The sequence below is a fragment of the Lactuca sativa genome, chromosome 2 (assembly GCF_002870075.4).
Source record: "Lactuca sativa cultivar Salinas chromosome 2, Lsat_Salinas_v11, whole genome shotgun sequence".
In the NCBI taxonomy this organism is placed as follows: Eukaryota; Viridiplantae; Streptophyta; class Magnoliopsida; order Asterales; family Asteraceae; genus Lactuca; species Lactuca sativa.
In genome coordinates this window covers 136,451,394-136,466,020 of record NC_056624.2, presented here as the reverse complement: position 1 = coordinate 136,466,020, position 14,627 = coordinate 136,451,394, and the positions used below count along the sequence as shown (strand labels likewise).

The following is a 14,627-nucleotide window of genomic DNA, read 5'->3' as shown; positions in this document are numbered from 1 at the left end:
TTGGCTCATGGGGCTCACAAGGTTTTTCATAAATGCAAAGTTTCCAATTTGTTATTGTATTATATATATATATATATATATATATATATATATATATATATATATATATATATATATATATATATATATATATATATATATTAAAAAGACAAACCCCCTTATGAACAATATTTTGATCCTATTGGTCTAAATTTATTTTTTATTTTTTATTATTTGATCTGCCGGTAAATTTTTTTGTTTAATAGTCTACCCCTTTCGTGTCCTTGGTTTGGGAGCCCCCTATACACGTGGTGGCGTTCGAAATTTGCTCCACTCCTTATCCTTCCATATTTTCATCATCACTTTCTTTTTTCTTCACCGCTTTCTTTACAAGTATCCTTCTTCCACATACTCCCTTCACACAGAATAAACCCTTTTCCCCTCTCTCTCTCTCTCTCTCTCTCTCTCTCTCCATGCTTCCTCGTCTCGCCACCACCTCCCCCATCCATGGACCGAGAGATTATTGTCGCCAACGGCGGTCACGTCCATGTAAGGTTTCTGATTTGTTGCACGATTTAGGTTATAATTAACTGTTTGTATTTGTATTTGGGTTCGATTTTAAGAATATCAAGGTCTATTATGTTGGTGGTGTCTAATTTTAGTTGTTGCGTGTTTTGATGTTGGTTTTGGGTTTTTTGTTAGTTGTAGCTATGGGGCTTTGTCACTGGTGCATAAAAATCCCGATGGACCATCATCGCCATAGTAGGTATCTCAATTTGGATTTCAGGTGCGTTTACCATCATCACTTCTCCCCCTCTTTTCTGAAATTTCGATTAAAATACATGGATTCGATAGATAATAGAGTAGGGAGATAGTGGAGTGTAACATGTCGTTGTTTTTAAACCCAACTTTGAAGTCCAGAGAAGGTAAATTGGAATTTAGCATTCATACATCCAGCACTTCAAGAGCATGGTATTAGAATCTGATGGTCAACAAATTGGATATTTTTTCTCCGAATTATTCTTCTTCAATTCTCTGTTTTTAGTTGTTGCTTCAATTTAGACATTGTATGTGAGTTCGACAATGTGGAAGAATCTAAACGCCATGTTTCCTCATCATCCATAGAACCAAAGAGGTATATCTGTAAAACCTAACCCCAACTCTCAGTTCTTAGTTTTGAATTCAAATTCAGGCCTGTTTAAATTGGATTTTTTTAATGTATTTTTTATTATTAAAGAAAACATTAGAAATCTAACATCTTTTTCATTCGTTGTTGACAGAAACTGATACCTTTTACTTTAGTAGGACTGAACTTAGAACATGAAAGATGCTAATAGAATTGCCCATTTGCCCTTCTCATATTAACCACTAATTATCATGAGTACAACTCGTCTTTTATTTTCTTTATTTTATATGGTTTGGCTATATCATAAGGTTCTTTTACTCTTTATTCATTTAGACAACTGATGCAAGGATATTCTACAAATATTTCTGCAACTTTGCAGCAAATTCAAGGAAGAACTCACTTAATACAGTATATTCCTATAAATCGTAGCATATGGTAAATTTTTATCTATTGCAAACTTCTCATCAACTTTTATATTTTTCACATGGAAATTAATGGTTATTTTAATTTATATCTATTTTCCTACTTATATTCCTACATAACAAGGAGTTAAAATATCTATTTTCCTACATATATTCCCACATGGTTCTACACCTAAGTGTCATGGGCTCCCCCATGGTCTTTAGCTGGAAAGCCATGGGCTCCCCCACATGGCCTTACATCCAAGTGCCATGGGCTCATCCCATGATCTTTACTTGAAAAGCCATGGGCTCCCCCATGGTCTTCCCTACAAGTATCACGTATATAGCTAGAATAACACTAAGCATAACTAACAATCATAACACATATCTCTACAACAACGAGTGTACCATATATCACAAAATGGGCCGACTTTGGTTCCTTAGACCCATTGGTATGGTGACGAGACTCACCTCTTGTGAATGCTGAACTGACAAGCTAAGATCAGGTAAATCCCATGCACTGCTCCAACTTAACTGCCTATACTTATCATGTGATTAACTTGTCACATTCCCGAATTACCATAAATATCCTCAAAGTCAACCTTGGTCAAAGTCAAGGTCAACAGTCCATGTTTCGCTCAACTCATCGAGTGCATCCAGCAACTCGTCGAGTTACCTGAGTAACTCTTCAACTCGCCGAGTTACCTATGTAGAGCTCCTCAATGTCCAGAAGACCAAAAACCCATGCAGACCGAAAACCCCAATCCTTCACAGAAATCACTCGGAATCTCGAAAACAGGTAAACCCTACTCGACTCGTTGATTTGGCTAAGGGACTCGACGAGTTCCTTTAGTCCTTTTTGTGTTCATACGTTTTTAGGCTACCCTAAAGCTCCAGATTGCAGATCTAGCCTCCTAAGGCATGGTTTCCACGTAAAGTTGCAAACTTTACGTGCATGGAAGCTCTTAATCGCCAAAACCAAGCTAAGTGTAACGCTCGCAGATCCGGGCTAGTCAATTTAAAGACAATGAGCATCAAAAATGATTTTTTGATGGAAGATTATTTAGAAGGAATAATCTTAACCAAATGGTAGTATATGTTACAAGGGTTACATACATATAAAGAACGCCGAAATCCGAGTTATAACGAAGAAGTTATGGCCCGTCGAAGTTTTACGGCAAAACCGGCACGACACTGGGAGACGTAAATAGTGAATTTATGATAGAGGACTTTTTAGCCTTAGTGATCTAGACAAAAGTTGTAGTATACGTTAAACCGAGAACATACAAAAAAAGAATGCCCAAATCTAACTTCGTATGAGGAAGTTATGAATTTTCTAAGATTTGGCACAGTAGTGCACGACCCGAAACTCGAATTTTAGTTCGAGTGGTTTTTGGCCTACGCGACCTAAATGGGAGTTGAATATCTCATTAATAGGAACTCAACGATAAAAATACAGACAAAAACAGAGTCCGTATGAAGGAGTTACGAATTTTTCGCGGTCATTTTACAATCTAATCTCCTCCAGCTGTTAAATTTAAGATCGGTCGAGAATTAGCCAACGGAGTCAAATTGAAAGTTGTAGATCTTATTTTTACCTACGCATTGATATAAAGAATGTCGAAAACGGAGATCGTATTCGAAACTTACGAATTTTTGAAAATCGGCTGATTTACACCATGTGTGCGATGCCACGTGTCAACACCAGGCTCAAACTTGGAGCCCAAGTTGGCTCACGACGTGAGCATTATAAAACTCACGACATGAGTGACCCTCCAGCCCCCTATAAATAAGAGGTGAAGCCCTCTTCATTCCTCACACCTCCTATCATTTCCCCCTCTCTCTAGAACCTCAATCTAGCCCCGAACGCAGATCTAGATCCCGATCCAGATCTAGATCCCAATCCTGATCCCCCTGCTCCAAATCGTGTCACCACCATACTCCTCTGAAAAACCATAAAACATAATGATCAGGATGTCTATAGAGGGGATCCTCCCACACCGTTCCTCCTTAGAGCTTCCAGGTCTAACATTGGTTTGGGTACAGGTCCTCTGCTTTCAGTAGTACGAACTCAATACTACCTTCCACACCTACATGTACCTTCCCAAAGGTTCTACCTGATAACTCTAATTAGTTCCAAAACAAATCCTATCTCACAAACTACCGCATAACTCAAATCCTAGGCTAACCTAAGATTTCCTCCATCCATATCAAACTAGAACTCAATCATAACCGGTTGCCTTATGCATACAAATTATACATAAAGTAGGATCAAATACACTTTTGAATAATAGACTCTACCGTAAGACCACAACTAGACAAGGAACATAAAATAAGGCAAAATCAATCATTCTGAGGCTATAGGACCCCAACCGTCAACAATTTTGAAAGCATACACATATCAAGATTCATACGATTATCATAATTCACATATCAGTATAACATGGCTAACATATTGGGGGAACTATTTACTTGGCTCGGCCGATCGCACGCATTGCACTCTCCTTTTTCTCATTCTAAAAAGTTTTTAACCTTTATTTTTGAAAACAATTTTGCCATTTCCTTAGTTTGAGACCTGACACACCTGAGAGTGTGCCCGAATCCCTCAAACCAAGGCTCTGATACCAACTTGTAACAACCTACTTTTCAAAAAAAAAATATTTTTAACTAGACAAAACACTTTCCATAAACCATAAAATCTCAATACATTTGTTTTCAAATTCTCAACAATAACAATATTATTCCAATCATCAGAGTGTCCCATAAAAATGCCTGAGAGAGAGTGCATGCTGCGCCATCAAGCCTTGTCCTTGCCCTTGGGCTCAGATGTACCTGAAACAAATCCACAAACTATAAGCTAATGCCTAGTGAGCTCCCCAGAGCGTGCCCCACATACAATCCACATAAACACATATCATATTAGCTATAACAGCTGCATATACCACATAATTCATGCATACAAACATATAAGGATGTCATGGGCTCTCCCATAGTCTTTAGCTGGAAAGCCATGGGCTCCCCCACATAGCCTTACATCCAAGTGCCATGGGCTCATCCCATGGTCTTTACTTGAAAAGCCATGGGCTCCCCCCATGGTCTTCCCTACAAGTATCACGTATATAGCTAGAATAACACTAAGCATAACTAACAATCATACCACATATCTCTACAACAAAGAGTGTACCATATATCACAAAATGGGCCGACTTTGGTTCCTTAGACCCATTGGTATGGTGACGAGACTCACCTCTTGTGAATGCTGAACTGACAAGCTAAGATCAGGTAAATCCCATGCACTGCTCCAACTTAACTGCCTATACTTATCATGTGATTAACTTGTCACATTCCCGAATTACCATAAATATCCTCAAAGTCAACCTTGGTCAAAGTCAAGGTCAACAGTCCATGTTTCGCTCAACTCATCGAGTGCATCCAGCAACTCGTCGAGTTACCTGAGTAACTCTTCAACTCGCCGAGTTACCTATGTAGAGCTCCTCAATGTCCAGAAGACCAAAAACCCATGCAGACCGAAAACCCCAATCCTTCACAGAAATCACTCGGAATCTCGAAAACAGGTAAACCCTACTCGACTCGTTGATTTGGCTAAGGGACTCGACGAGTTCCTTTAGTCCTTTTTGTGTTCATACGTTTTTAGGCTACCCTAAAGCTCCAGATTGCAGATCTAGCCTCCTAAGGCATGGTTTCCACGTAAAGTTGCAAACTTTACGTGCATGGAAGCTCTTAATCGCCAAAACCAAGCTAAGTGTAACGCTCGCAGATCCAGGCTAGTCAATTTAAAGACAATGAGCATCAAAAATGATTTTTTGATGGAAGATTATGTAGAAGGAATAATCTTAACCAAATGGTAGTATATGTTACAAGGGTTACATACATATAAAGAACACCGAAATCCGAGTTATAACGAAGAAGTTATGGCCCGTCGAAGTTTTACGGCAAAACCGGCACGACACCGGGAGACGTAAATAGTGAATTTATGATAGAGGACTTTTTAGCCTTAGTGATCTAGACAAAAGTTGTAGTATACGTTAAACCGAGAACATACAAAAAAAGAATGCCCAAATCTAACTTCGTATGAGGATGTTATGAATTTTCTAAGATTTGGCACAGTAGTGCACGACCCGAAACTCGAATTTTAGTTCGAGTGGTTTTTGGCCTACGCGACCTAAATGGGAGTTGAATATCTCATTAATAGGAACTCAACGATAAAAAGACAGATGAAAACAGAGTCCGTATGAAGGAGTTACGAATTCTTCGCGGTCATTTAACAATCTAATCTCCTCTAGCTGTTAAATTTAAGATCGGTCGAGAATTAGCCAACGGAGTGAAATTGAAAGTTGTAGATCTTATTTTTACCTATACATTGATATAAAGAACGTCGAAAACGAAGCTCGTTTTCGAAACTTATGAATTTTTGAAAATCGGCTGATTTAGACCATGTGTGCGATGCCACGTGTCAGCACCAGGCTCAAACTTGGAGCCCAAGTTGGCTCACGACGTGAGCATCATAAAACTCACGACATGAGCGACCCTCCAGCCCCTATAAATAAGAGGTGAAGCCCTCTTCATTCCTCACACCTCCTATCATTTCCCCCTTTTGGCTTGGGAACGTTGCTCCAGCGGAGCCCGGTTTTGAGAAAAAAACCCGCTGTAAGTAAGCTACGCCTAACCTATCTTTAGTATAGCTTATGTTACAATATAGTAATATTATTAGGACCTTATAATAAATATTTGGTCTATTATTACGAGTCATATAAGTGTCGTTATAATATCTTTTTAACCACTTGCGGTACAAGGAATCTGGTTTGGAGGGTCACATGGGTTGCTGAATTCAGAAGTGCTATATGCCAAAAGGATTCTGCCCTCCGGTGTTCCATGTCTGGCCCCTGTCTGTACATAGTGGGTGAAGAGTATTTTTAACGCTTATATAATAATAATAATAATAATAATAATAGATAGATAGATAGATAGACTATTAATTAGTCTCGTCAAACATTAGACTAAACTGTAGTGGTAATGATACTAGGTTTTGTCCGAAGGAAATTGTTTTAACAGTAACGAAGTGCTGTCCGAGTGGCGAGTCACCACCTTATCAAGTGAGTGCATAGTTACTTTTATCTTACACATAAATATGAAGTATTTTATATAAACTATGTGCTATGTGTGCATATTATCTGTATACTTGCTATCTATGATGGATGAACGATTTTATACAAATTTTAAATGATTTAAACTGTATATGTATTTTATATCTACAAATATATTGGGTAAAACATGGGTAGATGAAAGATGAGAGATGAAGGATGATATGAGTGAACATAGGCAGCTATAGACTTAGTGCCTAACAAATAACATTGGCAACTATGGACTTAGTGCCAATTGAATAAACGTTGGTAGCTATGGACTTAGTACTTATCGGTAGCTATAGACTTAGTACATATTTGATAAACACTGGTAGCTATAGATTTAGTACCCTATGAATGAACTTTAGCAACTATGGAATTAGTGCTTTACTAACACTGGTAGCTATGGATTTAGTACTCGATGAATGAACTTTAGCAGCTATGGAATTAGCACTTTACGAACAAGCATTGGCAGCTATGGACTTAGTGCCTATCATATAAACCCTAGAAGCAATGGGCTTCAAAATGAACGAATGCAGGATAGATGATTCTTAGGGTAGATCCTTAAAAGTAAAGAAGATAATGGGGATGGGTAGTTAGGTTGATTGATGATGTTTAAACATAATAATTATATTATTTAGGGTTGAAAACCCTATGTACTCACCAAGTTTCCCAACCTGACCCACTCAAGCTTATTTGAATAACAGGTGTCGATACGAAGTTACATTATACTGAGAGATTAAAGAGGTGTAGATCACTAGTGTAAATAAATGTATGTGTAGTTTATGCTTATGTTTCTGTATTGAAAATGACATCCCAAATGTTTTAAAATGAATAAAAATACATTTCTTCGGAAATGATTTGATAACGTATTTATCATGTTTTACTGGGAACAAATTCCACAACATTTTTATTTAAAGAAGTACTCTGGTTTTTATAAAGCATAAACAAAATCGGTATTTTCTGGCCGTGAAAATGGGGATGTCACACTAAGGGAGGGGTTTTAGCCAAAGAAAAGGACCAAGCCTGATAAATTCAACAACTTTAGAACTCTAAGGACTTAGAGGAGTCCAGATCGGAAGTTGCAACTCCAAATCATACCCTACACCCGAAATGCTTCACAAATATACTAGAAATGGCCTAAAAACCCAAGAAAAGGGGGATTTAATGCTAGAATGACCAATGTAACAACTTGTTACCTTCAAATGGGTGTCCAAACGTTGTAGATGCTGGATCTACAGTCTCATTCCCGCTCCAAGCTTCTCAATCTTATAACTCCTTCAATTAAATGCACCAAAAACTCTTTGTTAGCCTCTTAATCACAAGGAAACAACAAGGAACGACTTAGGGTTTCTTCTCTGGGTAGTGAGGTGGTAAGGGAGGCCACAAGAGGCGAATTAAGCCCATTAAATATGGTGCAAACCCTAAAAATTAGGGTTTTCCTTTACAACGCCTACTCGTCAAGTCGGGGTCTTCCGACTCGTCGAGTAGGATCTGAATCCCACGTCCTCATAAATGATCTCTACTCGACGAGTTGGAGCTCCCCAACTTGCCGAGTCCATGCACAAAACCCTAAAAATTAGATAAATTAAATGATACCTGGAACAGTTTATACCTATTTTTTTCTTTTTTTTTTCATTTTATTTTGATTTCTTTACATTAGCAGTTTGACGGTCAAGATTGAGGTGAACTAGATAAAATGTTGTGTTCATATTTTTGTTAAGTAAACAAATAATATATAATAACATTAAATGTAAGTAGGATGTTGTAATCAACAAACTTAAGAAATTATGTTGCTATTTCTCGCATTTAACACTTGATTTTTCTTCTTACAGCTTGCAAAATCCCATGTTTCAATGGAAAAAAAAACAAGAAAAAGTTTGAGGAAATGGAAAAGGCGCATCCAAAGTAGAAACTATTTTATGTTACTTATTACATTTTTGTTCAATAAAAACAGATAAACTTATACATCTATAAATGGAACCATTTGTTATAACTATGTTTTTAAATATAATCTTTGTTTATGTTAAATGACATTTCATATAAAGGCCAAAAACTTACCTTAGGGTAGATGCTATAGCATTGTACTTTGCTTTAATTTGGAAACAATATAATGCAAATCCAACCCCTGCAAAGCGGGGAATACTTCACTGGTTATTATTATTTTCTCTTTCTATTAATCATCTAGAGATGTTGAATTCTTTATACTTTTTCTTATTGATATGTGTTTTGTTTTTTTAGTACTAGTTGATACATGCAGAATTATTTGTTATTATATTCGTGATTCTTTATAAAAAAGAACAAAAACAACTAAAAGTTGTAAAATCTTATATTTATATTTTATGATCTAAACTATTTAGCAAGACAAAGATATTAAGTTCGTGATATTTTTTCATATCGATATGTATTTTCGTTTTGTGGTTTAACTAAAAATACAACTAGTCCAGCTATCTACCTTTTATTAGTGAAATATTAAAATTGTTTGTTAGGTATTAGGTTATACCACAGCGTCTTTGACCTATCAGTAAGGAGTGACTCTTAAATAAGAGGATATGTGTTCAAGTCTCATTAGGAGACATATGTGGTGTTTAGGATTAGATTAGGAGGAAGACAGTTTGACGTTTAAAAAAATGAATATTAGGTTATTATAATAAACTAATATTAATTAGTTTGACATTTTTAAAAGTTTTTCTCAATAAGTTTTAATATTTTATACTCGTACCATTTAATTTATACTTTTTGAATACAAACATATAAATACGAATGGTCATTGTTATTATATATTTATATTTTTTTGGGAAGCGGAAATCTTTTTGTACCATAAAAGTTATATAATTTGACATGAAGTTGCATAAGCCAATAGATATTGGGCCATATATTTTAAAGGCTATTAATTGTGAATTATTTGTTGTTATATTAGTCGTCCTTCATATATATATATATATATATATATATATATATATATATATATATATATATATATATATATATATATATATATATATATATATAGGGCTAGGTTATTTTGTTTTTACTAAGTATTGTGTGCCAGAATGCACAGATCTAGACCAATGGATGAAATTAATCAATTAATATGATTTGAGAGTGTATGATATTACAATGGGGTAACATGTACCATATAATCACACAATTTTTAGCAAAAGGGTATTTTGGACAATTAACTACATTTATAAAAGGAAATTTTTGGATTTTTAGGGATGACTAATTCTCCTAATTTAAAAAAATCTGAATTTTTTAATTAATTCAATTTCATTTTTTACCGATTATATTCTGTCAGAATATTTTTTGTTAGAATGATGCTATTTCAGAATTTTATTCTAATAGAATATTATTTTGTTAGAATGATGCTATTTCAGAATTTTCTTCTAATAGAATATCATTGAAGAAAAACGAAATCGTTGAATCAGATGTTGAAAAATAACAAACATTCTAATATATTCTTATACATCCGAACTTAAATACAAATTCATATATATATTCTTACAGACTAAAATCCTTATACATTTTAATATAATTATACATATTCTAAAAGAATATCAAGGTCTTCAACGCCTTCTTCCAGCCATTCCTATCACAAATACAACAAAAATTAATAATTGTTAAAAACATGTTACTTGCAATTAACTATCACTTAATATATTTTGGTAGAATAAATAGAATATGACAGAATACATATAATACATTCTGGCAGAATACATCGATTTTATTCTGGTAGAATACATAAATTCCAGCAACATATTTGATTTAGAATGCATACCACAAAGTTCAAAGAGTAAATTAATTTGTGTTGATGAAAAATAAAAAGCCACAAACAACTTAGAATTATATTCCTTGTCACTCTACTTTCTTCCAAATACCCAGAATAAAGATGATACATGAATAAAGAAGATAACATGATACCTGAGATGCCATTTACGATTCGTGGAGGGAAAACGAAGCAGAAGAGCTGTTGCAAAAAAGGAGCGGACATCTCTTCTCGTTGGTTGTCTTCTAGAACTCCGACAGGTAGAAGATAGAATAAGAAACAGGGACATAATAGACTTACCAAACGCGTAATATGCCTTAGACCTTCCAGCCTTTCTTCTCTCCGGTTGTCTTCTACAACTCCGACAGGTTGCTAAAGAAGGCCGCAAAAAAGAAATAGATGTGCTAGGGTTGGAACGGAACAATATGCACGCCTATAAATGAGAACACAAATGACTAGGTCAAATATATTACTTTATTTTCTTAATTGCAAGATTTAAATTAAATGATTTCCTTAATTAAAAGTATAAAATGTCCACAATACCCTTTAATGATTTATTATTTCTTGAATTCTCATTGGTGCATTTAGGCACACAATACTTACTAAAAACATTTGAACCTAACTCTCTCTCTCTCTCTCTCTCTCTATATATATATATATATATATATATATATATATACACTAGGTTATAACACGTGGACACCACGGATAAGAAAAATAAAATTAATTTTATATAATTTTAAGTTAATTATTGACCAATAGTAATAAAAAAAAATAATTTGTAAATATAGTTGTTTTGTGTGTAATTTAATAATGATATAATGATAGGTTGAAACATAAAATCATAATGGTTTGAATATCCGATCGAGAATTTATGTCTGTAGATATGTAAGAAAATTATGATTTTGTATAATGCAATAAATTATGAATATAGCTCTAAAAAATAAAAATATTCATGAAAATGACATTATATGCAATTTAAAAATATATTGTAATATAAGAAAATAAATACATAAAAAATTATATATTCAAATGGGGAAGTACTTTACCCATGTGTTTTTACAGTTTTAGTTAACTTTTCCATTCTACCCTAAAATACTATTCTATTTCATAGTGCATTGCTAAAAAAAATACAAAAATGCTCCCTATGTTAATCAATCGACAAAATAGCCCATATTACTAAATTTACAAAACAGCCCTTGTCTTAATAAATTAAGTGAAATCAGGCCCCTATGTTATTCAATTGACAAAACAGCCACTGCATAACTAAATTTATCAAAACAATCCCTATGTTAACAAAAATTACATAATAGCCCAATTACAAATTTAGCAAACAATTCAAATCACAATTCTACTAAACTTTTTGAACCAAAAATTTTCAAATTACAAACATTTTTGAAGCCTTTAAACAAAGTTTGAGTTTTAAGTTTATTAATATCTTATTTATATATAAGAAATGAATGAAAGTAGAATGCTATAATGCACAAAGTTGATAAACCAAACAAATAACTATTGCAATTGGAAAAAATAATGTTTGAAAGTTCGGTGATATACAAGAAAGGAATGAAAGTAGAATGCTATAATGCACAAATAAATGAAAGTACGATGCGATGCAAGGAATTGGCTAAAATTCAAGAAATTTGAAAGAATAAGAAAACAATATATGTGTTTATTTTTCTTATACACAATATTAATTGGGGAAAAGTATCGAACAAATAAACAAAGAGTGTTTCTTATCAACATCACGACATCAATTCTCCTGCATATATAAGATTGTGTTTCAACAAATAGGGTGATTCTTAGATAAAGAATTGAAGTAACATCGGTTCATAAATAATTTAACATGCATTAAAAACACTTGTAATTATAATATCATTGCTACTTAAATCTACAGTAAAATAATTTTAATAGATCAAAGAAATATTGACCTTGTTAAAAACCTATTGTTTGAATAGTAAATTCAATTGTGGATGAAAGCTAGTTTAATCAAACGTCACTAATAATATCTCTAAGACTATCTTTTACCCTATAAAGGAATAGTTTTTTCTAACTAACGGTGACCCATGAGATTCATGCCATGTTATTTGAATATGAAAACTAATATCCAAAATCAATGAATTTGCTTTTCTGGACCGTACTCAATTATAAAAAATGATTTTTTTTTAAAGTTTTTACTTATAACTGAATTTGTATTATATTTTTATTTTTCTTTATTAAAATAAATATAATGATGTATTTTGGACAACTAATAGAAAAGATGAAGAATGGTACCTCGGTAGCAACATTGAGTTCCCTTTCTCCCAGCTTTGATGTATTCAAACCTTAACTGAGGTGAAATTACAGGTGGTTGCTATGGTTAATCCTTGTTGGTCCGTTTCCTTCATACATACCTTATATCATCATTGTTGTTTGTGTTGCCTTTTGCTCAAGTTCAAATTTCATCATACACATGTTGCTAAATAGCAATTTTAGACATGCTCTCTTAAGTCTATTAGTAGAGATCAGATTCATTAACGTTTTCCATCAAAAAAAGGGATGCATCTCACTCTAGTTGTTTCAAACGGTCATATCTCATTATTAGGAAGAGAAATTAAGTGGTTTGAAAGGTTCAAAAGGGGACCAGTTTCATTAAGGCATTCCATCTAACACATGGTGTGCATCTTAATAAAGACCAACTATAAAACAATTAAAAACATTCTTCAAACCCAAGCTCAAGCATCAAGATTAAAAATGGGTAAAGGAGAAAAGAAACTGAACAATTAGAGAGAAAAACAAACATTTTAAGTGGATTAGCAAAGAAATAACCTGCAAACCATAAGTAGAAATCGATGGTGGTTTCTCTTCTTGGAAGCAGAGATGACCTGCAATCTTTAGAGAAATAAGGGGAAGAGTTCAAATTGCATGAAAAGTTTTCTTATTATTTCATAAAATTACTATAAAAGCTCTTCTATAAACAAAGATGAAAGAACTCACAAGGGGTAATAGAACGCAAAATATATGTAATCGTTGAAGCAGATCATAGAGGTTAGGATTAAACCCTTCAAATCTATGCGGGAATGGGGTGGAGGAATATTTGTAATCACATTACAGATGCGATACTGGATTATTCTTGGAAACAATTTTCTTCTTAAAATTCTGCTACGAAAATAACTGATTTTTTGGGTTAGACATAGAAAGTCTATGAGAATCTCCACGATATTAAAACTAATTTGCTTAATCTTAGGAGATGAGGTAGTGACGACTGAAGAATTGAATGAGCGGAAAATCAATGCAAGAGTTTCTTAGGTATTGACACATGGCATAGAGTAGAGATATAAGGCTACCACGTGGCTCTTTAGGGAGATATTTATTAAGAGTAGATATATAATAAAAAAAAACTAAAAGTTGTAAAATCTTACATTTATATTTTATAATCTAAACTATCTACGAAGCGCAAAGATGTTAAGTTCTTAATATTTATTTATATGATATGTGTTTTCATTTTGTGGTTTTAAAAAAAAATATTGGTCTGGCTGTCTACCTTTTGTTAGAAAATGTTAATGTTGTTTGTTAGGATATTAGATTATTATATAAAATCAATTTTAATTAGTTTGACATTTTTAAATTTTTTTCTTAATAAGTTTTAAAGTTTTATACCATTTAATTTATATTTCTTGAATACAAATATATAAATATGAATAGTCATTGTTATTTTTTTAGGAATCCATAAAAGTTATATAATTTGTCATGAATTTGCATAAGTCAATCGACATTTAGCCCAGCTTATATACTTAGATAGCTATTAATGGAGAATTATTTGTTATTATATTCGCCATCCTTTATAAAAAAGAACAAAAACAACTAAAAGTTATAAAAACTTATATTTATATTCTATGATCTAAACTATTTAGCAAGTCAAAAGATATTAAGTTCTTGATATTTATTAATATCCATATGTGTTTTCGTTTTGTAATTTCATAAAAAATAAATAAATAAATAAATACTGATCTAATTATCTGCCTTTTGTTAGAAAATATTACAACTATTTGTTAGGATATTAGGTTATTGTAAACAATTAATATTAATTCGTCTGACTTTTTTAAAAGGTTTTTCTCAACAAGTTTTAAAGTTTTATACCATTTAATTTATCTTTCTTGAATACAAATATATAATTATGAATAATCATTGTTATTATATTTTGGGAAAGGAAAATCTTTTTGTAACATATAAGTTAT

At 33.2% G+C, this 14,627-nt stretch overlaps 2 long non-coding RNA genes across 2 annotated transcripts; one reads left to right on the top strand and one right to left on the bottom strand.

Annotated features, from left to right (window-relative positions):
• Positions 1 to 566: 566 nt before the first annotated feature.
• Positions 567 to 8,804, top strand: LOC111884705 (uncharacterized). The gene is made up of 2 exons (XR_002847863.3): positions 567 to 766; positions 8,483 to 8,804. It is a non-coding gene; the product is annotated as an uncharacterized LOC111884705 (long non-coding RNA).
• Positions 8,805 to 10,079: 1,275 nt separating this feature from the next.
• LOC128132053 (uncharacterized) lies at positions 10,080 to 13,630 on the bottom strand. The gene is made up of 4 exons (XR_008229981.1): positions 13,387 to 13,630; positions 12,685 to 13,281; positions 10,569 to 10,846; positions 10,080 to 10,236 (listed from the first exon to the last, which is right to left on the bottom strand). It is a non-coding gene; the product is annotated as an uncharacterized LOC128132053 (long non-coding RNA).
• Between the last annotated feature and the right edge of the window lie 997 nt (positions 13,631 to 14,627).